Below are 24,656 nucleotides of genomic sequence, written 5' to 3'. Positions count from 1 at the left end.
GGGGGGGGGTTGTATTTTGGTTGGTTTTGGGGGGGGTTGGTTTGGTTTGGTTTTTTTTAAATAAAAATAACCTTGCTCCTCCAGGTGCTTCTTTCTTTGATCAGCTAGCAATGTTTAGGTATCCATCTGCTGCCAGCTGTGGAAATTTATCTGCTCTACCTGTCCTGCTGCTCCTTTCCTCTACTGGTTTGCTTGACATTGGCATACGTCAGGAAAATTTTGTAATTTTCCTGAAGACTAGAACTCATATATGGACATGCAGTGTTTGAAACTCATTGTATTTTAATTTCCATTGCTACTTACATTCAGAATAATAAACCTATCTTTCAATTAATTAGACATTTGTTCATAATTCCAAGACAAACTCTGTGAAGAAATAGAATTAGTTTAGCCAGAAAATACTCAAGTGTGTGTATTCTCCTGAAATGTCAGCACACAAAAGAAAAAAACCTAATTGGACAAGATTGTAGGTGAATATTTCAAAGGTTATTTTGTTTTGTTTTGCCTCTCTTTTCCAAACGTGAGCCATGAAGTACATGTACAAGAACTGTACTATAATATAATTGCTCTCAAAAAATTTAGCACAGCTGTAGATAGAGAGAAGTAGCACATCTCATGTCTTTCACACATTAGAGTTTAAAAAAAAAACCCTAGTTTTCTTTTAAAAGGAATGAACATGTGGGAGGGGAGGGAAACCGGAGAAAACAAATCTACCTATGCATTTCTTTTTAATTTTAAGCATTGGTCAAAAGCTTTCATGGGATTTGAGGAAATATGATCCCCAAAATTACAGTCACAAATTTATACTTAATTTCACTGTATCGTTTACCATCTGTGGACCTCAAAGTAATTTTAAGACATTAATGAAGCATACCTTACATACAATACTTTGATTGTAAAAATTGTTACATCTATATTCTAGATGATGAAATAGAGGAGGTTGGATATACCCAAAGTGACATATAAATTGCATTGGACACTTGCGGCTTTTTTCTGCTAGCAAATGCTTTTGTGGTCAAAGCCAAACAAACGAGACTGAAGAAGAGACATAATGGGGCAGTGGAAGGGAGAAATTGCCTTGTGTGCTTGTTTGGGACATGACGGCAGACATTGACTTGGTGAGTCAAGTGCGGGCCCACTCTGGCCAGGTTTAGCAGGTCATGGTGACCCTGTACAATATAGGACTAAAATCTTGCCACTAGATAGCAGTATTGCTTATGACTCGAGTTTACTCGTAAGATCCCTGTCTTCTCCAGGTCCTTCCTTTGGCAAAGTAAATTCAGTTGTCCCCCTGACTGTTGTACCACGTTAGGTTGTCTGTTTAATTTATACAGAAGACAGATGAAGAGGTAGACAGCAAAGTGACCTGCTCTGATTTTTTTGGTAGGTCTTCTTTTGTGTAGTAGTTCCCAAATATTGAATGAGAAGGCATGCAAACTGGGCATTTAAAATTATACAGATGCCAATGTAAACACAGATATGTAGTGTCAATTGTCAAATGTTTCTATAAATTCTCTTAAAGAATTTATTCTGACTTTATGTGTATATAGGTCTGTATGCACACATATAGAGTTAAAGCTGGATCTCTAACTTTAAGAAGCTTTAGGCCTCAAGATTATTTAGGCTCTAATCTTCACAAAAGTATTTTGGTTTCATTTTTGATCTCTATACGTGTCTACCATTTGAGCTTCAACAGTAGAAATCTTAGAAAGAGATTTGCTAAGAAGATAGTGAATGTAAGTATTTGCTAGTTGCTTTTTATGACTGCCTTTGGTAATACCAGTAAAGATGCTGTGTGTTTTACTGGCAGTTGGACTTCTGCTAATCACATGGCTTCCTTTTTCCATATGATACTAACTTAATCTTTCTGAAGATGCTGCATTTTCTTCTAAAAAAACCACCTATAGACTAAGCATAGGTTTAAATTTTTTTTGTTGTTAAAATAAGTATTTATTTCAGTTCATTTTGTAGAAAAGATTCTCGGTCTCTTAGCTGGTTTTACTATATCTACGAAACATAATATGCCAATGTTTAGAACCTGTAATAGTGACTAGGCAATATTTTAAAGCCTTCAAAAATATGTGTACTTTTTTAAAGATGATACAGTATAATTCCTTTTTTCTTTTATACTTTTCTGCATACATGATTTCCACTGTAATAGCAGCAATTAGTTTTTCATTGAGCCCAACTGATAGGATAGCTGTTGCTGAACATCATCTCCAAAACGTCATTAAATCAGTTGGTACTTGATATCTGATATAGAATAAAGATGAGCTGAAATAAAGAAGAGCAGCCTCTCTTTTTAAGGGTAAAGTATTGTACAGGAATATATTACATGAGCAGGTAGATATGGGTCTCAAAATATCCAATGAGAGTTTCCTATTTTCTTTCAAGATTGTTTTTGCTCATATGGACAGTTTTACATCCTAAGGTTCAGATATACTTGTAGTATTTTGAATGAACATGAGTAACTTTATATGTACAGAGATCAGCTCCAAAACATGAGGCTGTTCAAATTAATGACTAGAGTTTTGAATGTTCTTGAGAAACATACAATAGATATTTCCTAGATAATTCTTTCATTATTTTTATATAGTCAGGAAATACCTTTGTAAATCGAATGTTTGAAGTTACAAATGGCAGACAGAATCAATAAGGCCAGGAAGACATAATGCAGAGAGAAAAGTCCAAAAGTCAAGAGACATTTGACACCAAAGTTACATGTGAAATTTTCAAGGGGTCTTTTCAGAGAAAAAAAAGGATGAGTGTTCTGCTCTCATAAGAGTTATCATAAATAAATATGAATCTTTATCTCTTTTCTGAGAAATCTTATGGTGCTTTTATCCATTATAAACCTGTTTAGTATAATACTAAAGATTACAAAACTTTATTTTTTTTTAATCTCCTCTCTTCCATTGGATACCTCAGAGGTTTTTCAAACAAGTTAATTACTTTAATAAAAACAAAGTGACTTAATAATCATGTAATAACACTGCTTGGAATAACACATTTTGAAGTGAAGTAGATTCATGTAAGAAAAATGGCATTACAAAAAAATTAATTAAAATTTCCATTCATGTTTTATTTTATTATTAAATGTAAAGCCCTGTATCCATACGCTGTGAAAGATGTGCCAAAACCATGCTTCAAAAACATTTCCAATGCCAAAGTTTCCTCAGGTCTAAAAGTATCCATTAGACAATTCTACACCTTACTGACTGCTTCTGGCTGGAACTGTGGGGTAAAAGGGTTGAAAACAGATGTCAGGATCATTTGCAGTAGAATACTGTATGTCTGTGGCTGCCCAAAAATGAACAAATCAATACAAGTATCTGCTCTTCATAAAAAGTATCTAATGAATGAACATTGGGGCTTTCTTCTGTTATTATGTTTCAATAGATATTTCTATTTCACTTTGGTGGAGAAAAAATTCTTGACCTGAAGAATTGAGCTGAGCTTTAATTTGCAGTTCAGAATCCTGAGTCAAACTATTTCCCTTTTTTTCATTACCTCTGCATTTTAACGATGACAGACCCTACCAGGCTTTGTGTTAATTGCAAAGTTGGCCTATTTGATCTTGACGCTTACTGTGTTTTAACTCATTTTGTTTCTACCGAAGACTGACAGTGTCATCTGATGAGTCAACGGGAATGATGTGGCACTTCAGACAGACATATGCACCCTGCAGTATTTCAACAGAATGAGAGTTAGACTGCGGTGCGTGTTTCAGTACCTCTCTTCTTCAACTCCCTGGAAGAGCGTGGGTAAAAAGCACCTCAGCACTCTCCTAAACTGCTCTTTTTCTGTCAGGTGGCTGGAAAGTAACTTAGAGAATGTAAGGCTGAGCTGTTCCCAGAGTACCAGAGAAGATGAAAGATGCAGAAACTTTATTTCTGATCTACATCATTTCCTGTAAGTAGGGTTTGCACTAAACTCACATTTCATGCCCAAAGATGCACCTGAGAGTGAGGAAGTCAAAACGTAATGCTTGAGTTACCCACAGAAATTGGTCTAAGCACTATGTCATCAGCAAGAGCCATGTAAAAACTTTTGGGGCCGACGGGAAATTTCACTGCCTTCCAACCTCACAGCATGCTGTGACATTTTGGGTGTATTTCAACTTAGCCCCTGAAGGGGCTGCGCTTTCCCATAGCATGCCGTCTTGGTGTTTTGCCATTGAAAATAGGAAGGCAACCGTCATCTTCTGATGGCCGTGTAGCTAATTGTGACAGCATTTATCACACACTGAAGTGTCCCTAACCTGTGGATGAACACTCTGCGCTGCCTCATCGCTGCTGCCTCTGGCTACACACTCTGCTGTGTGAAAAAGTGATGATACACTTGTACCAGCTCTAAGGCTGGTACACCACCAAGCTCTGCAGAGACAGTGATCCCCCAGTGGATATGAAGATTTTGCCAGGGTTGTTTGTGGATCTACAGGCCTCACAAATGATAGTCCTTCTCTGAGCTTGATTTCTTCTCCTCCTTCAGCCACACAAGATGGACTCTATTGCAGTATGTCCTGGGTGAATACCAGAGCATTCAGAACTCAGGTCCACCCCTGACTCAGGACGGTGCCAGGAGAGACAACCACCAGGTTTATCTGTCACCTTCAAATGCACAGGAATCCAGATCACTTTATAGATTGCTGCATTTTGGGGCATAGCTTGATCTGTGCCCCTCGTATATTTTTTCTTGGTGAGTTTCCATTTCTATGAAAAGAATGAAATATAGCCTTGTCCAAAATACAGTCCCAAAGATTCAATCCATTTACACAAATTGAGGGCGCAATTTTAGAAATTAATGGTAACTTTCATAGGAAAGTGTCACATGGACCAGCTCCCCACATCCTTCAGTCACATAATCTCACTGACTTCAGCAAATACTGACTTAAGTTAAGCAGCAATGCCTTGATTATGTTTTTCCACTCAGTCAGAGTGAGCAAATGACTCACAGCAGTCAGCTTGACAAACAGAATCACGTTTACCAGTCATGAATAATTAGTGATTAAGCTTTGATGATACATTTGTTTATCATCTGCAATTCAAGGTATGGTTTGTGCCTTTAGAGCTTAGCCTGGGATTTGTTCACATGGTACCTCTTGCATACATCGCTTTGTAAACGTGTACTTAGTAATTTGCTATTTATGCTATGTGGTACTTAATTTACATTGTGTTATTTCTGCTATCTGTTTGGAATACTCTTTACCTTTGGAAAACATTAAGACTAGATACACAAACACCAATACAAACTGAGGCTTGACCAAACATTTGTGACATTTTCTCTTACAAGAGATACTCTCCTGATCAAAAATAATGATTCATGTCATGTGAATAAAGTTAGTCCTAAAGAACATCAGAAAAAAACTTGTTTTGAGCAAACAGATGTTCACAAGCAGTTTCTCCCTATTCTCTTTTAACTGATTTTTGGCTAAAAAAATACACTTTGAAGATGAAAACATTAGATTTTTTACAGAACACATTATTTGTACTTCAAGAAAATTTCAAGAGGTAAATGTAAGTTTTCTTGGGTTTAGTAGTTTTCTTTATAGAGTCCAATCTCTTCTACTTCTTACTCATCACTATTTTCAGGCCATACAAATAAAATTTGAATATTTATGTATTGTCACTTGAAATTAGCTTTTCTCAGTTATTACTTCACAGTCATAATGAGATGATAATGTGTCTTTCTATAATTCAAGAGCCAGCTGGATGCTTCTTGTCCTTGCTGCAGTAGCCTGATGTTAATTCAGCCATTTCTTTTGATGTGAGGAAAGCTGGATTTTATATTTGCTAATTTATTCTGTGTGACTTGTCTGTTGTGACATAGTGAGTTTGGATGACTGCTACTTCAAAATGAATGTAGTGCACTCTCATATCATTTGCCCCATCTAAATTACCTCTTACTAAATCCCGTTTAAGTGATCATAGTGATCTCTCCTCCATTAGACATATATATTCATATATATTAACTATGTATTTTCTCTCCTTCTGTCCATTTTATGAAATTCCAAACCATTCAAGACAGAAGCCAGGAAGGTATGCAAACAAGTTTTTAAAAACTGTAATTGTGATTAGAGGAAAAAATGGAGTGTACCAGAGGTAGAAGATTTAAAATACAAGGGGGAAAGGAGAAAAATTATGCTTCCTGACATCAGGGTAATTAAGCATATTGTAGCCTGAAGAGACGAAGATTGGAGTTAATCACACACCATGGTTGTTCCTTCAGCTTTGTGGGTTTTTTTGTAGCAGCCTCATTTTACCTTCTGGCCTCATAGTGAGTAAGGTCTTAATCTGCTGGTAATTCAATGTATTACTGACAGCGTCTCTGAAATGAAGAACTTTTCAATATGATGAAAGGTGGCATAATCAGGTATTTAGTGAGGAGATAACAGAATAAGTTCTTCTCTAAGTCTTGTCTGATATATGTGCTTGAGCTGGGTTTAGAGATGGGTTTTCTGAAAGCTTTGCTCTATTACTGAGTTGGTTTTTTCAGCCTGTAGTTTGAACTGATGCCATGAATTGGTCAGAAGAAGGAAAATAAAAGAACATGTCTAAACTGTGAGGTTTGGAAGAGCATGAAATTTTTGTGGCACTTACTGAATTTGAACATTTTAATTTTTAGGGGGTTTTTTTTCCTTCTCTTTTTTGTCTTTTCTCTCCTCTCCACCTTCTTTTTTTAAAATTTTTGCTTTTGCAAATGAAGGAGAATGACACAAAAGTTAGGGGGAAGGAATGATATATCAAAAATATTTTTAATTACTTTTTTGGTGGTTTATAATAAAAAAGCAAACATTTCAAAATTGTTAATGTCTTTTTTTAGTGTTCAGTTACAAAAAATACTTTCACTTTAGTCTTCTACATGACCACTGTTTTCACGGCTTTGTGGACTCTGAAGTGGTCCTTATCCACAGCTGTCAATTCATTGGTTCCCCCAATATGCATTTTCCTGAAATCATCCTCACAAGTCACCTTAGCTTTCAGACGATGTGTGGCAGGTGAAGTGGTGGAGCAGGACTGCAACAGACCTGGTAATGGAAGTCTTAACATGAAGCTCAATAAGTATGGAAACACAGAGCCTTTCCACACAATATTTTACCAGAATTTGTAATGTCTTATTTTAGTGCAGCAAGATTATCAGGTTGACATCTTTACCTTACATTGTCTCTTCTATGCAAGATGAGTAAAAAAGGTGAGGTTTGTGGCAGTGGTTCTGGACAGAAGATAGCAGATGTGCAAGCCTTTGAGAAAGAAGGGAAGTATGGCTCCATCACTTTTACTAAATAAAATAGAACCAGGGACAACTCTTTGGCCTTGAACCCAAGTGGCACAAACTGACCAACACTGAGTCTCCCATGGGTTCTACACGTCATGTATCTAGGCCCAATATATTATCATTTTTTGAGGGCATTGTTGTCAGTTCAGAGTTTCTGAGATAATGTGAGTAGCTCATCATGGTTTCTGACATAAACCTGGGAGTATGTGATACGTGCCTTGGTGTTTGGCATGTAGACAAATCTGGGTATTAGTGGGTATCAAGTTTAATGTTGGAGGACTGTGGAAAGAGCCTATTTGGGTTGTGTCTTGGCAGTGTATACCCATATAGGCTATCGGCTCTGGCTCAAGCCCATGCACTGTGATAGTTTACATGGTTCAAAACTGTGTTAGAGTGTATGGTTAATCAGCAGACAGTGCTTGAGTTTGCTCTCTGTCCCTGTTTTATTTAGCAGTACCTGTGTAGCCTGCAAGATTGTCTAAAAAAGACCTTCCTCCCAAGACCTATGTGAAGGTGCTGGGGTAAAAGTTTGACACGTCTGATAGTACAAAACATAGTGCTAAATGTATTAGTGTTCTGCAGGGCAGCCCCAGGAGGACGATTCTTACTTAAAAATCCACTTTCCCATCTTCTGGGGCTGCTCAGCTTATATCACTGGATATGACTGTACCCAAAACTACCAATGGCTGGGAGGGAATGCTGCATACCTCATGCACTGAGCTCTCAGCTACTGTGTTTCATTTGCAGGACCGCACAGTGGGCGGTACATTTAGATGGAATTTGGAGTTTTGCTCACTTGATACAGAGTCCTTTCTGAATTGTTTTAACTGAAGAGCTGTGGACTCATGAAGGGAAAACAAACCTTTTTCTCATAGTTTAAATGACATAAATATGATAATTTTAATATATTTTGATAATTTGCCTTGAGATTTAAAACAACTCAGAAAATTTTGGTTTGCTTCACATTCTTTTGGGGGTTATTACAAGCATGTTTCAGCTCTGTCCCAATGTATTTTTTTCCCAGCAGGTTATCATTTCCCCAAATTACTAACCAGCATGTGCCTCAGATGCATTTTTTTCATCAAAAGGGTTTCATTCTCTTAGCATGGCAATTAGGTTGATTATTTCTAAGTGTAGACAGAGCCAGTGGTGCTAATGGAGTTAATTACTTCTGTCGCATTAAAACGATTGGGAGGGATTTGCCTAGGCACTAGCTGTGCCATTTGCCACAGCTGTCTGTGGGTTGGGAAATATTGGACAGCCTGATTAGTATGATGATTTATGTCTAGAGGAGCTCTGCCAGGCACCCAAAAGCCTTTGTATCTTTTCTTGAGATATCTGGAGAAAATTACAAATGCTGGCATACTTGTCTTTTAGAAAACAACAATTCAAGGGCCCTTCAAGATGTCTTGAAAACAGGTGAGCACTCAGCAGGGGAGGTCCCAATCTATTTGCCAGAAGCTTGCTGTGTACCTTAGAGTGGTCAAAAAAGCTGCTAGGGAAACTGCAGAATGTGCTACATTTAATAATGCTTTGACCCCAAAACTGGATAAATAAGAGATTTAGAGAAAAATGGAGAAGTTCTATAAAATCATTAGAGAGAAACAGAATGATTTTTCTGTGGACTGAAGATCTTGATGGGAGCAAGACTGAGGAAAGGGTAACAGAGGATGAGACTGTTGGAAGAGGCTGTTGGAAGATCTGCTGCCTCTGGCTTTTGTTGCTTGAGTTCCTGATAATGCCTGGCTGGGATTTAAGCTGTCCTTTTCTGGGCTAAATCTTTCCAGGAGGACACAGCTCCAAATCCAGCTGTAACACTGGTGGAACCCTAGACTGAACCAAACTACCCTTGGGAAAAAATGTACAGAAATTTAAAGGAAACAGTCTCTAGGGGTTGCTGACACCAAAATTGTAAAACTGGTTTAAAATAGTTTGGAAAACAGACCTCTCTTTTGAGTTAATGCCACAATTATTCAAATGAGAGTTCAGGCAGAGAATATGAAAGAATGGAAGATTTGGAACAAGTAATTGATTTAATAGAGAAAAAAACTGGGAGGGAAATCTCTGAAGGTGGCTTATTTATGTGTGTGAAGTTTGTAATTTGGAGATTTTACACAAAAGTGTACACATAGTGTAACAAAAAGGACATTATTTGAAAACTTACCTTGGGTGGCTCATGAAATATCAAGATACCAGTCTTATGTCTTCCTTACAAGGTTTAAATGTAGTAGAGCTGACTCATCCCACTTCTGAGCACTGACATCAAAAGCAAAATACAAAACCCCCAGAAAAACCAAGTTAAAACAGATGTCAGGAAAAACCATGACGGACTAGGAGAATGCCACAAATAAGCTGACATTCTAGGAAACACATGTCCAGAAAGAACAAGAGTTATAGCATAACAATGACCATCTATGATGTTTGGAATCAACGTGCTTTGCCCTCAAGGAAAAAGAAACATATTCACAAATGCTATTGTCGCAGAGGACCATTATGGTTATCATCTGATCTCCTTAGTATTTTAAACATAATTCCTTTTCTCGTAAATAATAACTTCGTACTTTCCAATAACAATTTTCAAAGAACCTCAATTTTTGCATTTTTTTTACCAAAATGATTCACTTACATCCCGGAAAACTCAATAAATACTATAATTAATATAAAAACTTGTCTTCTCAACTAGTGGATGATCTTTCCAAGTGCTCTCCAGCCTAGGAAGAATTCCAAGACTGTTGGATCTCCCTAAGAATCATAGTCCTCAAAAAGGAAGTGAGACTGGCAAATTAAGGAGAAATAAACCTGGGTTGTGATCCTTATTGTTCTTGGGGAAAATATTACCATAATATTCTAAAATATTATACTGCAAGAAAGAGTATTCTTGGAGACTGAAGTAACAGCTTTGGATAGGTGTGCCAGTCCATAGTCCCAGAAACATCTACAAGGTGGTGAGACAGTGCTGTCCATAGGAAAAAGAATGACCTGTAAGGCAATGCATCGTCTTTAAGAGGACTTGCAAACATGTCTCATCCTCTGTCAAAGGAAGAATGAGTCCTGCTCTGTCTGCTGCAGAGTCTGTCCAGGAGCACCACAGCTGTGAGCAGAAAGAAGTTAGCTGGTGTACAAGAACCATCAGGAGCAGAGCATGAGGCAGAGGTCTTCTTCTGCCTCATGGTATTCTGCCATTTACTACCTGCTATGGCTACTCCTAGACTAAGCCCTGCTTCTTCTCACTTTGACACATGTCAATCACTCCACTACATGTGTCTCACTTACGTTTTCCATTCTTTCAAAATGCTGATGGGCATTTGTTAAAACTATTGGTACTAAAATTACTACAAAGTGTAGCTTGCAAAGGCTCAGAATTCAGCTGACTCAAACCTGGTTCTTTTTTTTCCAAAGCTTTTTTTTCACTGAGAAAACTGCTTATATTATCAGTCTTTCTCCGTTTCCCTTTGATGTTGTAAAATGAAGATTTTTTTTTTAAATTATATAATCTATGAAGAATAATCTCTTTCCTCCATATGAAACTAGCAATGATGTTCTCTCTTTCTCTCACTCTCATTTTTTAATCACTCTGAGATTTCCACTGTACCTGACATGAACATTCTGCATCGACTCTGAATTTTATGCATTCTCCCTTAACTGCCACATTTCTTTTGCTGATTCTATAAGAAACAGATCCTGTAGTGACTAACTCCCTTTCAATGAAATTTTGAACATGCACAGATTGCCTTAAATCCAATGGATGTTATGCATTCAATATCTTATTTTTTCAAGATCAGATTATTAGGACATTTTTTTTCCTTCAATGCCAACTGTAAGGGTGATGTGCCACATTAAATTAAAATACCTTAAAATAATAGATATCATGTGACTAAATTAATGAAAACAACAACATGAAATGTTTCATCATTAGGTTAATTCAGCTTCCTTTACTTTTACAAAACTGTTTCAATTTCTTTTGTTCTAGGAGAAAATTTTCAAATATAGAGCTGTGTCTAAAGGCAGATGAAAACAGAATTATTCTTTCCCTTGTCTGACATCTTTCATTATCTGGATTCAGGGCATTAAAACAAACCAAAACCAAAAATTGGCTCATCGTTTGTAGAGATGTCAAAAAAGCTGTGAAAAGCAAGTTGCTTAAAAGTAGCAGCAATTTATTGGTCTGAAAGTTGTTTTTATTTTTCTGCAAATACAAAACTAAGCAAGGATCTAGACTTGCTGAATGAGGGAGGAGTGAAATGACCAAAGATATTCAGTATGTAATAGGTGAGGTGGGTGGAAACAGAAGGAAACATCTCTGTTGTCTAAAGACAATAGTGTTCTGCCAGAGTCTCACTTAATGTCATTCCTTACCAGGAAAGACTTCCAAGATCTGCTCCTGACCTCAGGGTCACTGGTATGATTACACTGTGCTGCTTTGTGTAGTTATTGGGCGATGAGCAAGACATGTGCCGAGAAATGCCTTTTCTAGCACCCGCCAGATAAAGTTATGTACCTAAAGGTGGTTTGCTGGGGAAGCAGCTGTACCCGCTTGTTTAGAAATGCTGCCCATGGTGAGATGCTATGGCTTTCTTCTTCATGCCCTTTATTTATTAGAGAAGGAAGTTCAACTTGTCCAGTCAAGATGATTAACTGCCAAAGGACACACTTCAGCACCAGTGACATGCACCTGAACTTAATAAACCGGCCACCAGACCTCAGAAATTCTTATTCACTCCAGTCAATGGCAGCATTCTTTGAATCCCTGTCATGCAGGAATATGAGAGAGAGAGGAATTATAAAGCTGAGAGAATAGATGAACAGGGCTTTTCAGGCTGCGGAATGGCATTTAAAACCATTCAAGATTGTCCAACAAAATGAGGTAGAAATAAAAAGAGACTTTTACCACATCCTCATTGGGCTACTTTTCCGAAGAGAAGCTGCAGAGACCAGAACTTTAATGTGTTGGCCTCTTCCTTCTTTATATCACCTGGAAAGTTTGGAGGAAAAGATATGGTATGGTCTGTCTGAAGACAAGCTGTCCAGCACAGACTAATAAAAATTCCCTTTACCCTTTTCCATTTGGAACAAACTAATTGCCATTATCTTAACTGTTTTCCCTGTGCGAGTACTTTAGGATTTCTCTAGCTGTAAATACAATTATAGCAGCATAATGTAACATTGTCTTCTGACTTCTAGATAAGGCTTTTTCTAAATTATGAAATCTAAATATTCCCTTGGGATTTTTGACAATTCCTTAAATTACTCTTGGAAAGAAATATTGTAACTGACCAAAAATTAAAAGAATTCCAGGACCACTTCCATTGGAAAAAGTTCCTTGTTTAAACAGGAATAACCATGGCATTATCTAGCCTCTGCATTCTAGATCCAGTCAAACAAAAGAAAACAAAAAAAGAGCTTTTACAATAATTTTCACCAAAATGTATCCTTTATTTTATGGATTTTTTTTGAAATTAGAAACATTTTTACTATCTCTATTTCTAAATTCCCTGAAGTACTTCAATTTTATAGGGTGAAAATGAAACAACTGCTACTGCTCATTCTGTGTTTCTGCTAGCACCCAGCTGTTTCCCAACAGCAGGGAATCTGACTTAGGGCATCTGATGATGACTATGTAATATTTTGCAAACTGAAGTCTTTTTTGCCATAAAAGCAAACAGAGGTGGTAGCTGGACTCATGGGGTGAATATTGGTACATGCTGACATGCTTTATCACTTATTTTTTCTGTCAATTTTCGAAGACTTCCAGCTATAGTTCATGTTGGTTTTTATTTTTCAGTCTTCAAACTACTTGAAACACAGTGAACATGAGCAGACCATTCTGTACCTTTGAAGAGAAATTAATGTGCCCTGGAGAAAATTCTTTGCTTGAAGAATAAGCTCAAATTTTGTGGCTAAGAACAAGTTAACACCAGCACAATTTTTTCATCATGTGGAATTTGTCAAGGCCTGCCCTCTCCAGTTATGTTATTTGCTAGATATTTTGCTCGGGAATAACCTGTTAATTGCAGGAAAAGCACAAGTAAAAGCTGTTTTGATGGGAAACTTTCATAGTGGAGAAGTTTGTCACTAAAACAGGAGGTGTCTCTGGAACTGACAAAAACAATCTTTATGCCTTTAGCTGTTGTCCTAAGAACTCATGGGGGATAGATGAAGTTCTATAAATAAGTTAAGTACCTATCTTTAAACATGGAGTTCATTCAGTCTGCCTTCACAGATCATATTTTCTAGATGATGATCTCTTTATCTCTCCTTCTCTCTCTCTCTCCGGTCAGTCTATGCCCTTCCTGCAAAGGCTTTCCAGAACTGTTCCAGACTGCACACTACTCCAGATAAACCCAAGCCAACAAAGTGGAGAGATTACTTCCCCTAACTAAAACAAGAGTCTTGTTGAAGTATTACAGAATTGTGTTTGCATTGGAAGAGTAGCACCTTTTTGATTCACCTTGAGCTTGTAATTCATGTCACCAGCAGATCTTATCATGAAGAAGAGCTGTCCAACCAGCTGTTCTCCAGCTCATGCTGGTGCACGCTTTCTTACCTAAGTGTAGAACTTCATATTTGTCCTTTTTTGAATACCTTATGTTTTTTCAGACCACTTCTGAATTTGCTAAGGTGATTGAATTCTGCCATTGTCCTGGCAGTTTATCCCAGCTTGGCATCTTTTGCAAATGTAAAGAATGTCCACTAGCTCATCAGAAAGTCAGTAGGGAAAATACTGAATAGTACTCTCTTGATGATAAGTATATACAGAATCTCAATAAACCCAATTCAACAGAAAACTGTTAATTATTACTTTTATGGCACAATTCTCCAATAACTTCTGTACTCCTTTTTCTCTCCTCAGTTCCCATACCTTGGGAGTTCTTCAGTTTAGACTATACCACTCTCCTTTCATTTATAAGAATGTCATGTGAGGCACAGTACAATTCATCTTGTTGCAATTTAAATGTCTACAGTGCATGTCTTTTCATTCCATCCTGCCTTTGCAGTTAGCAGAGAGCAGGCACTTTAAATGCACAACTCCTCTGTTCTGTTCTAGATAATTTTCTTAAGATGATGTGAGTTGTTTTCTAGAAATTCTTATTTTTCTCCATTGACTCTGAAAAGGATGATTAAACTGGATGTAGATGTCTAGACTGTGGGTGTCTACAGACAGTCATGTTAACTTTACCCACAGTCTCACAAGTGTTACTGAAGTCAGGTTACATCTATCACCTGCCATATTTACAGAGCTTGTCACAAAGATGATAACTTTGGTTGGATTGATTCAATTTACTTAACAACAGAGACCTTTGAAAACCTGTTACAACTGAATTAATAGACTCAAAACTACTTATCATATAAAAAATGATCTTAGGGATGTTCCTGCAAATATTTAGGTAACTAATGGTATAAACATGTATTAAGGACTCTCTACAGAGATGTTTTTGTTCTTAAAAAACAATTAGAGTCGAGATCCTTTTCAGCATGACATATAGAACTAAACAGAAAATAATGAAGGAATCAAGCAAAAATTTTAAATTTCAAAATTACTTGTCCCCTTCAGCAATGAAGAAGACAAAATCTTGCATAAATATTTGTTTCTCCTTGGTTAGTCTCTCCCTTTTGGCCTACTGGTTTCCATAATTACAATATGATGGGGATTTGTAACAGTAGTCTTAATGAACAAAAAGCAGAGTTGGAGTAGCTTTCATTAGGACAGTAGAACCTAGACCTCTGATTTCTTGTGGATATAAAACAGAATTATGCCCTGGATATTAATCCATGCTCCTGCCCTGCTCTACTCTCCAAGAAAATGAATGGAGTACATCTTGCTGCGAAAACATATTTTCCCTTTATAGGGAAGAGGGCAGAGGGAGGAAGAGGAGTGAGGGCTTCATCCTCTCATCAGTTCATACCACAGTGGTTTTCTCATAAAACTGGTATTAACCTTTTATGAGATAGCATGTATTTGTACTTTAAAAAAAATAAATCAAAATATTTACCATTTACAAATACAAAACCTTTACACAGTCAAAGTTCTGGGTCCACTTTAGCTATAGCAAATAATGTTTGAGAAAGTTACATATTAGCCTAGTGATGTGATGGCCTAAATATATAAGAAGACCAAGGCTTGTATCAGAAGTAACATGATTTATTAAACCAGGCTATTTATCTGGACAAAACAGATGATTTTTCCTTCTCACAGGTTATTATTATTATTATCCTTATTTTTTTCCATATAAGCACAGGCACATCTGTATGTGGTGCTGAAAAAATATAGCTTTGAAAACTATGCACTCTTCACAAGAGAATAGTTCTATAAACCTTTTAAAATTTGTAATAGTGAATAGTACATAGTGGATAGTACATAAATTTTTGGTGATAAATAAACCATTGCTAATTTTTTTTGTGTTATAATCCACCTACAGAAAGCTATATTCTATTTCTGGAGAGTGGAAAGTGTCTGAAATCTGCTATGAAAACTTTATTTCCCTGTAACATAACCTGCCACTAATTATAAATGCCTCCTAACTGAAGAAATACTAAAGGCTTTACTTTCTGTTTCAGCAAATTCTAGTGAGATTTTTGAATCAATTGCTGCAGTCCTAGAAAAATTGTGATTTTTTTTTTTTTTTCAGAGTGCTGTTAGTGGAAGCCATTAAGCTTCTATAATTAGACCTCATAGATTTTTTTCCAGCTCTCCAAACATACAATTTTCATTGATTTGAGAGTCCTGCACAATTAGCATCTTCAAGATTGCTTGCCTAAACTCAAATATTTCCTTAAATTTAGTAGAATTTTTGAATTAACGTGCTTTTCCTAATCATATCATTTGTAACTTTTAGCATATGCATAAGAACAAAGAGAATTAAAAAAAAACTACATGAAAAATAGCAAAACAATCGAAGTAAAAAGGTGGTAAATCATTGAAAGTTCAGATTCATCATGTAGTCACCCTCTAAGAGTTATGGCACTTCTGTATTGGGGCAAGGCCTCCCTTCTCTATTTCATCACTGAGAATAAAATAAGCCTGTAAAATCATCTTAGATGTTAGTTGGCTAAAACTAGGGGAGATTAATTCCATCCTAGCCTTTCTGTGCCTACACTTCCCTACCTAAGACAGGCGAAAATGTAGTTTCCTACTGCCTCAATATTTGTACAGATGAGAAGTGGACAGATCTCAGCTGAGGAGCATGGCACACTGCTCTTTTGGAAGTAAAGAGGAGCTTCACGGAGCTACAATTTCTCACTCTGTTCCCTCGAGGTAGTAATTTGTTTCTGCTGGAATTCTCTAACTTTTCTTAATTCCCTAAGCTTCCTCTTATGGACTGTGACATGGCCCTGCACAGTGAGAAAAGACACAGATTCCCCTTTCTTACCTTTCTTTCCACAAACACTCCTGACCTCAAACCCCAGCTATTTAATGGCCAGATTCTGGTACGTAATCTTCTGCTTTATTCGAATTAAGTAATATTTTGTTTTAGAAATTGTCTACAGGATTTTTTTTCCCCTTTTCTCTCTCTTTCTGGTTTTGTGGGGTTTACTCCCTTTTTTTTGGTATTTGGAAACATGGTATAACAAGTACAGAAACACCAGTTTATCCAGCTTGTGATGTAATTTTCAATGTTTAAGCCTCCCTCAGCAAGTCTGTGTACAGCCTGCAGGAATGCTACTAGTCACCAGTGCCTTGTGCTTTCCTAGGTGGATGCACAGACTGCACATGGGGGGCCATTTGGGAGCAGAGCAGATGTTATTGAGAGGAGGAAGGTCCAGGTGGAACCATGTAGGATGCATTCTGGATGCACACCATGCACACCATGACTGTGCTGTCAGCCTTGACTACTGCAGCTGTCAAGAGAGTAAAAACTTGACAATGAAAGGAGATGGTTCTCGTTTCTGAGCAATCCGTTCTTTTAAACACTTTGCATACTCATTAATTCAGACCCTTTCACAATTGCAAATATTCCCTGCACTTTATTCCTCTTTTAATATTTTTTCTTGACTCTAAGGTAATTTAATGTTGTGCAAGGCATTTACTTATTGCCAGATACCAAACAGTTACCTATGAAACAAAAAGATCATTTCTGTTTAATACAAACGGCTCTTACTTTTTCCTCAGCAAGTAACACGGATTATTATTGCAACTGAAAGAGACATGGGAATGACAAGGTACCAAGTAACTTCATTGCTAGTCTTTTCTGCAGGAGATTGGATTCATACCAAGTGGAACGGAGAATATAACCTGCTTTTTGAAGTTCTATCCATCCATTCACATAGTCGAAACAACCACGTGGTAAAAAACAATTATCTTCACTAGCAATTCATTCCCAGAATCAAAAGGCCCTATTCTCACAGTAATCAGGGCAATCTTCTGTACAGACAAAATAAATACTTGCATATGAGTGAGAAAAACTGAGTACGATTAATAAAATGTGTGAATTTACCTTTTTCTGTAGAGAATGTACAGTTTTTCCTATCATACAACATGACTGAAAGAGCTTAAAATCTGAAATTATATTTTGGGGAAATGAAATTAAATGTAAAAAGCAAATGCTTGGTAGTGCTAACTTATTGTCTTTACTTTAACTTTTTCAGGCAGACAGATTGAAGACTGTCTCCAGAGCTTTATTATTCCTTGTGAACAGAATTCTTGGAAACATCCTTGAGGAAATGTTTTGGAGTGTACAGTGAAGGCATATACATCTTTTCAATAGCAACCAAAACCTTTAAAATTCATTTTGCCTAAAATCACTAAAATCAGATTGGAACAATGTTCTTGAAATAGGAATATGAGAAAAATCTTTAAATCTTCAGAAAGACATAATATGTGCCTCGGGAAAGCACTCAAAGACAACATCAGCTTTTGCATTTTCATTTCAGCCCCAGGACCATCTTAGTAAGGGGGCAAAAGTCTAATCTTGGCTTTGTTTAGTAAAATGCTATGAAGTGATAAAGAATTTTATACACAGGGAAGAGCAGCAAAACAAGAAAGATTGGTTTCTGAAGAGCTAACTCACATCATTCTGCTTAAAAAACATTTGATGGATTTTCTTTTCCACTGGGTTTAGATCTACACAGATACAGACATTTTCTGGTAAAGCCATGACTCAGTTTTGCCTTTTATACAGTTTATAAAGCTGCATATATTTATATACGACTGAACCGAAAGTAGTTTGCATTCCACATAATAACACAGGGATGATCAGGACAGATATTTCATCATTTGAAGCTAGGTGAAGAAAAATATTCATGTACCTTACAGACAATATTTGACACAGCAGTAAGATTTGAAATGAAAGAGATTAAGAATATTTCTGGGATCGAGGTATTCTTCAAAATCCCACAAATTTCAGATTACCGTGTTCTGAATTAACTGGCTAATTTTACAAAAACTAATGAAAGCAGAGATTATCTGTGTGACAGACTCCGCTGTGACAGCCTTGGGGGAAGAGTAATGCCTGGGATGTCTCACCGTAAGGAATAATCCAGCAAAGGTACATTTGCACACGTTGTCAAAAGTGAACTAACAAAAATACCTGGACAATGACAGAAACAGTTTCTTATTTTCCTGATAGTATTAACAGGGAAATACTTATCTGTAACTAGCAGGAGATAACCACTCACATCCATAGATTCTCTCTTCTATCACCATTTATGAAACTTGAGCAAGAAGTGTCCAAGATATTTGTATGATTCAACTATCAACCTACCAGCATCCTAAGACTTTTAAACAGTTATCTAGTCAAAATTGTCTCAGTATTTCCGAAGACTCATTATGTGCCTTTTTTATCCCTTTGATTTAACTTGTAAATTCTTTGTACCAAAGGTAATCTTTCTGCCTATATTTTTCTTCTTCTTTTTTTTTTTTTTACAGTGTCTGGACAGCAAAAAAATGCAGAATTCCAGCTCTTAAAATGCAATGGTAATGATAAACACAGCTAGAGTCATCTCAACAGAGACTAAACTAGAAAAAAAAAAAATCATTCTGTGTAGTTTGTTAGTAAGCAATTAGAAAGAAAATCAATATCCGACATGGTTCCATAACCATTTCCTTCTCTAAAAGCATTTAATATATGCTTTCTGAATAGCATATTGACAGGCACTTAGACCATTGTATTGGATTTGCACAGCCATAAAGTCATATGTAGACAACACGTGTTGTCTTTCTCCCATCCAAACTCCAGTGAAGAAAAGTGAATGGATTAATATTTGTCCTTTCCTGCTCTGACATTCAAATTAACTAAGTTCAAACTAGCTTTATATTTTAGAAAGGAGAAAACTGGACAGTTTGTTATAAGGATAGACCAGTTTGGATTGATTTAGTGTTATTAGAGCTATATCTTAGTGAGAAGATGAAGATTGCCTTTACCCTCGTCAGCAAAATAAAAAAAAAAAAATATTGTTTTTACAGTTAATTATATATGGGGTTTTTTTTCCAGCAAAACTCAACTCAGCTCCATTTCTTTGCTACTTAATCCATTATCAATGATGACATTGTTCTGTTTGCCATCAGCAGCAAGCTGGGAACCATCTGCAACTGTGAGTACCATTTTATTTTGTGAACAACATGCTGTATTTCGACTGCCTTGTTTGTTGCAGTCTTCACTATAATTTTTATTTTTTTTTTAATTAGAACAGTCTTCTTATTTGGGGGCTGGTATCTACAAATGAACAGCATTTTAAAGCATTTAATTTCTAATTTACTTTTCCCCAGTAAAATAAAATAGTCTGTAATTGTCAGTGATGGTTGATACTACCTTGTTGAAGGCCACAGCTGGGGAAACTGTTAAATGGCTGGGAAAAAAAAATCATCTATATCACCATCTGTGAGAAGGAAGCTTTACTCTTGCTGCATGCCAGTAGACCAGATCCAGAAGATGGAAAGGACTTTGCAGATTTTAACTCTTGACCAATGCTAGGACTTACAGTGATATAAACCAGCAGAAATTATGTGCCAAATTTCTGCTGTTATTGTGCTAGTTTGTTTGCTTCTTTCTCAGAGGTTTCTAACTCTCTGTGGTTTTAAAAAAAACTATGTCTGCACTTTAGAAATCCCCCTGTGAAAGCTGCCTGCCTCACTTGCCCAAGGGGTGTTGGGTGCACGTTGTGAGCCTTGAGCCAGGGGTCCTTTATCACCGTGGGGCAGCCAGGGCCCCAGCTGGCCAAGACTGTAGGAAGTCTTAATTGCTGAAGAGCTAGAAATTGCCTTTCAGAGTGTGTGTAGTTACACACAGCAGAAAGCACACAGAATAACATTAGTGCTGGGTGTGACCCAAGAATTCTAATGTGAGCAACATTTACCCTCGAGTTTGGACCTCTCCATAGGATACACCTTCCTTATAGCATGAAGGGTAGTCAGCCCTGTAGCTATTTAATCTGCCTCCGCTCTCACCTTTCATGTCCAGCACGGCTGCATTAGTTCTGCCTTAAATCCTCTCCACAAGGAGGTCGGTGATGACACAGTGTGCCCAGCAGACGAAATTCAAGACTAGAAAAATTAAGCAATGTAAGCAGGGTCAGAGGATGAAAACAGAACCAGAAAGAGAGGCAAGGAAAAGGGTATCCTGGTATTCTGTCCTGACCATTAGAACTATTTCTGTCCTTTTATTGTGAATTAGTGTAACTGAAATGTACTATTAGATGGAGTTAGGCTGAAGTGGTATGATTTCAGTACAATGCAAACAGTCTTTTTGACTATTTAAGTTATTTTTTAACCGTGAAAAGGTAATAAAACTTGCAGTCTTCATTTATTTTCTGTGTTGAAGACCAGTATAAATTATATGCCTCAGTCTGGATTATAGTAATTTAAATAGAATGACATGAGTTGTGCTAACTGTCAAAGGTCCGTACTGATTTTGTGCAGGTGTTTTGGCATTTGAAATTACCAGGAAAGGTAAACACATTTATAACTGAAAGAGAGCTATATGGAGTAACCATTTTAAAGGAAAAAATAATCAATAATAAAAGTAGCACTGCTCTTTCTTGATTTACAGTTTTGAGTTATCAAAATGAATTACATAATAATGATTCCCTTCATTAAAAATAAAGTTGACAAGGAAATCATAGCAATGGACATTGAATAGCACTAACTTCAGTTTCAAAATAAATTTGGCCCCAAACCAAAGTTCAAAATTCCACAGCTGGATAATGTTTCTTATGGTTTCACTGTTGTCCTTTTGCTTTTCAAAAGATTTGGTGCATGTTTCCCACTTCTATCCATGTGGGAAAAATGCAGCAACAAAATTTTGTCTCCTACTACCTTTTTCTTTTTAGGACTACTTAATATCAACTTTTTAATACTTTAAAACACCGTGTGTAAAGTATAGTTGACTGCTTTTCTTTTACATGATTAATGAATGTTTATGTCAAAAGAGTCATATATTCTTTCCTCATGTTGTTCACTTCAAGTGGGTTGGAGTTGTAAGTAATTTAAAAAATTTCGGGAAAACTTTGGAGAAGTCCCTGGTTCTGGTCACAGTAGTTCAGAACGATTCAGAAGATACAGTTGTTCACAACTTACTTTGACAACTTTCTAGTCTAATATTTTAGCCTTAGGAATCAGAAGTCATGTGGTAAGAGTCAATCTGATGACATGCTGTTTCTAAATTGTGTTTCACTGGGTAAGCATATTTTTAGTCAATACACTGTAGGAAGAACTCTGACTGATGTTTCCATAGATATGGTGGAATAGTAAGTATATCTTTCATGGTGGAATAGCAACTGTATCTTTCTTGATTACAAAGCTCAATGAAATGTCAGACATTATGTCTGATCCTCCACAGCCTTGTACATTTTTTAGTTTTCTGCATTATTGTGATTCAGTAGCATTTTTCACAGAGTTTAAATAAGTACAAATAACCCCTCAAAGCTATTGGAAATCAGGGTCTTTTTATGCACAGAGTGCTTAAAAGCAGTTTGTGAGGGATCTCTGCAGTGAGCTCAAAATCAGTTCATCTTTCAGATTTCTGGGGAAAGACAGTATACATTGTTAAATCCAAGAAAACTGTGAGTAAGCATGGAAATATAGGCAGGAAAATTCTCTTTATGGAACAATACACAGACATATGCATTTTAAGAAACTAGCAGCAACCAAACAAAAAAAAGTTAAAAAGAGAGCAAAATGGAATAAAAGTGGCCTTGAGTACATGTCTATTATACATTCTTTGCTGAGTATGCTATTCACACCTTAAGAAAGTTATTTCACTTTTCTTTTCTGGCCAGTGTCAGTTTAAGTCACTGTTGTTTGCCTCTAGGGGATATTACCAGGAGTAGTTAGGATTCTTAGTTCTATCAGCTGTGCTGATATTTGATAAGCATTCTCAGGAGAGGACATACAGTGCCAACTCTTCTGCATTCAATCCCTGTGATGTAGGCATAATTACACTAATTTTAAGACTAGAGGCACCTTAAGCATCATGTTAGCTAATATTTCAATTTCTTTCTTCTTAGACTTGATTTAAGTATTGTAGCTGCTGTGACTTACAAATTATCAGGTTTCAGTTTTAACTCATGAGGCTACCAGAAAAGTCTTTAACCTTTAGGCCTTTTTATTCCTGGTTATGTAGTCTAATTTCATGGGTATTAAACTTAAACATATATTTAATCTACAGCTAGCTTTATAAAGTAACTGGTATGGTCATGTCCCCTGTATAAAATTAGATTAATTCTAGATTGTGTTCACTCCATTTCTCCTTTTATTCTACCTCCTACTTAATGATGTTTCCTCTGCAACTTGTTCCAGAGTGTTTGAAATTATTCCTCATATTCAGAAGGTACAGAAGATAGGTCTTCTCTTCTGTGCTGCAATACAAACTATTTGTTATCTTGTCTCTTTCCTCCATTTAAAACTATCAAAGATTAAGCACTACAGAGGCTTGAAGGATGTTCCACTGTGACATTCACAACAGAAGAAGATCCTCTAGAATTCAATAAATAAAAGACATTTTAAGTTTAAGTCAGTGAAGATGTGATCATTGGAGGTTATAGGAGTAGGCAAGGGTGGTAATCAAGCCAAACTCAGTGGGTGTATGGATAATTGTGCGTGTATAAGTCTCAAAGTACTGTATGATTCAGTCTGCTGTTCTTGTCACCTGCTTCATCTCACTCATTTTTTTTTTTCTCCCCAAATGATCAGTGTTTCTGTTCAGAGAAGCTTCTTTCACCTTAGCACTCCATCGAAGCCTGCTTTCAGGCAGGAGCACAAAAGCATTGACTGCTAAATTGCCTGCAGCCTTCCTAGCGTCCCTGTTAGAGCAGACTTGAAGAGCTTCCTTAAGCCACAGTGCCTCCTTTCTTAACACTGTCACTCAGTAAACGAGAGGGTTTGGGGCAGCTGAGCCATGTGTCTCACTCCTAGCAGCAGCCCCTCCGTTGCTAGTCCACCTCTAGACATGCTGTCAGCAGCATCGGAGAGGACGTTACTGATCAGCTTGTCCTGTTTCTGTACAGTTCCCACACTCAGTGCAGGGATTTCTCTCACTGAATTTTACCTTTCTGAAAGTTTCTTCTGACTTCCCTCCAAATCACGGGATCCTCTTTACCAAGGGTTTTTAAACTTTTTTTTTTTCCTCTCAATGGTTTTTTTTTCAAAGTTATTAAAAATAACTCCTGTAAAACTTGTCCTCCCATGCAACCCAGTCCCTCAGTCTGAATTCACTTGATTTCTCTGAGACTTACTTGCAGACCTGTCTGAACACCTTACGTTTTTCAGCTGTGTTTTAAGGTTTCAACATTTGATCTACACTGAGGAAAATATATCCACAGTTTAAAATTCTGCAGTTTCAGTATGCCCAAGGCCTGTAAAATCTGCTCTCTCATGTCACTAATAAAGTTTTTATCTTCCTCTCTTTTCATGTAGCTGCTTCAATTCCTTTGCAGAAATGTAAATGTCTCACATTCAAAAATTGCTGTCTCTACTTATGCTTTCTCTATCTTTGCTTTCCTTTGGTACCTTTCTGACTTTTCAGTTCATTCCTTTTCTGCTTTTAAGTCCTCTCCCACTTTCTGCTTTACATCCTTTTTAAGGTTAAGTTGTACCATGGGAAGAATCTTTCCCATTCTCTGCACCATGATGTGCGAAGTCTACTCTTTTTTCATTGTTTGGTTGGAAACCTAGACTAAATACAAGAAAAAAGGTTGTACTTCATTCAAGCATTACAGAACCATTACCCTGAAACACGTGTATAAGCAAAAGAAGGAAGCAAGTCCATTTAAAAATAGCGTTAATATTCGTTTCCCTGAAGAATGGATAATTGACCTTTAAAGAGACTTGTTTCTAGACAGTTCTGTCAGCATTTCATCTTGTTTTCTCTTTATACCTACATAATTCCTCTTCTTTAAAATGCAGCATACACCCATGCTCTGCTACCATTGCAGCACAATTTCCTACTTTA

This window comes from Haliaeetus leucocephalus, unplaced genomic scaffold (assembly GCF_000737465.1).
Source record: "Haliaeetus leucocephalus isolate CR32 unplaced genomic scaffold, Haliaeetus_leucocephalus-4.0 Scaffold819, whole genome shotgun sequence".
Taxonomy (NCBI): Eukaryota; Metazoa; Chordata; class Aves; order Accipitriformes; family Accipitridae; genus Haliaeetus; species Haliaeetus leucocephalus.
The sequence above is the reverse complement of the archived record's forward strand: the minus strand, read 5'-3'. Positions refer to the sequence as shown.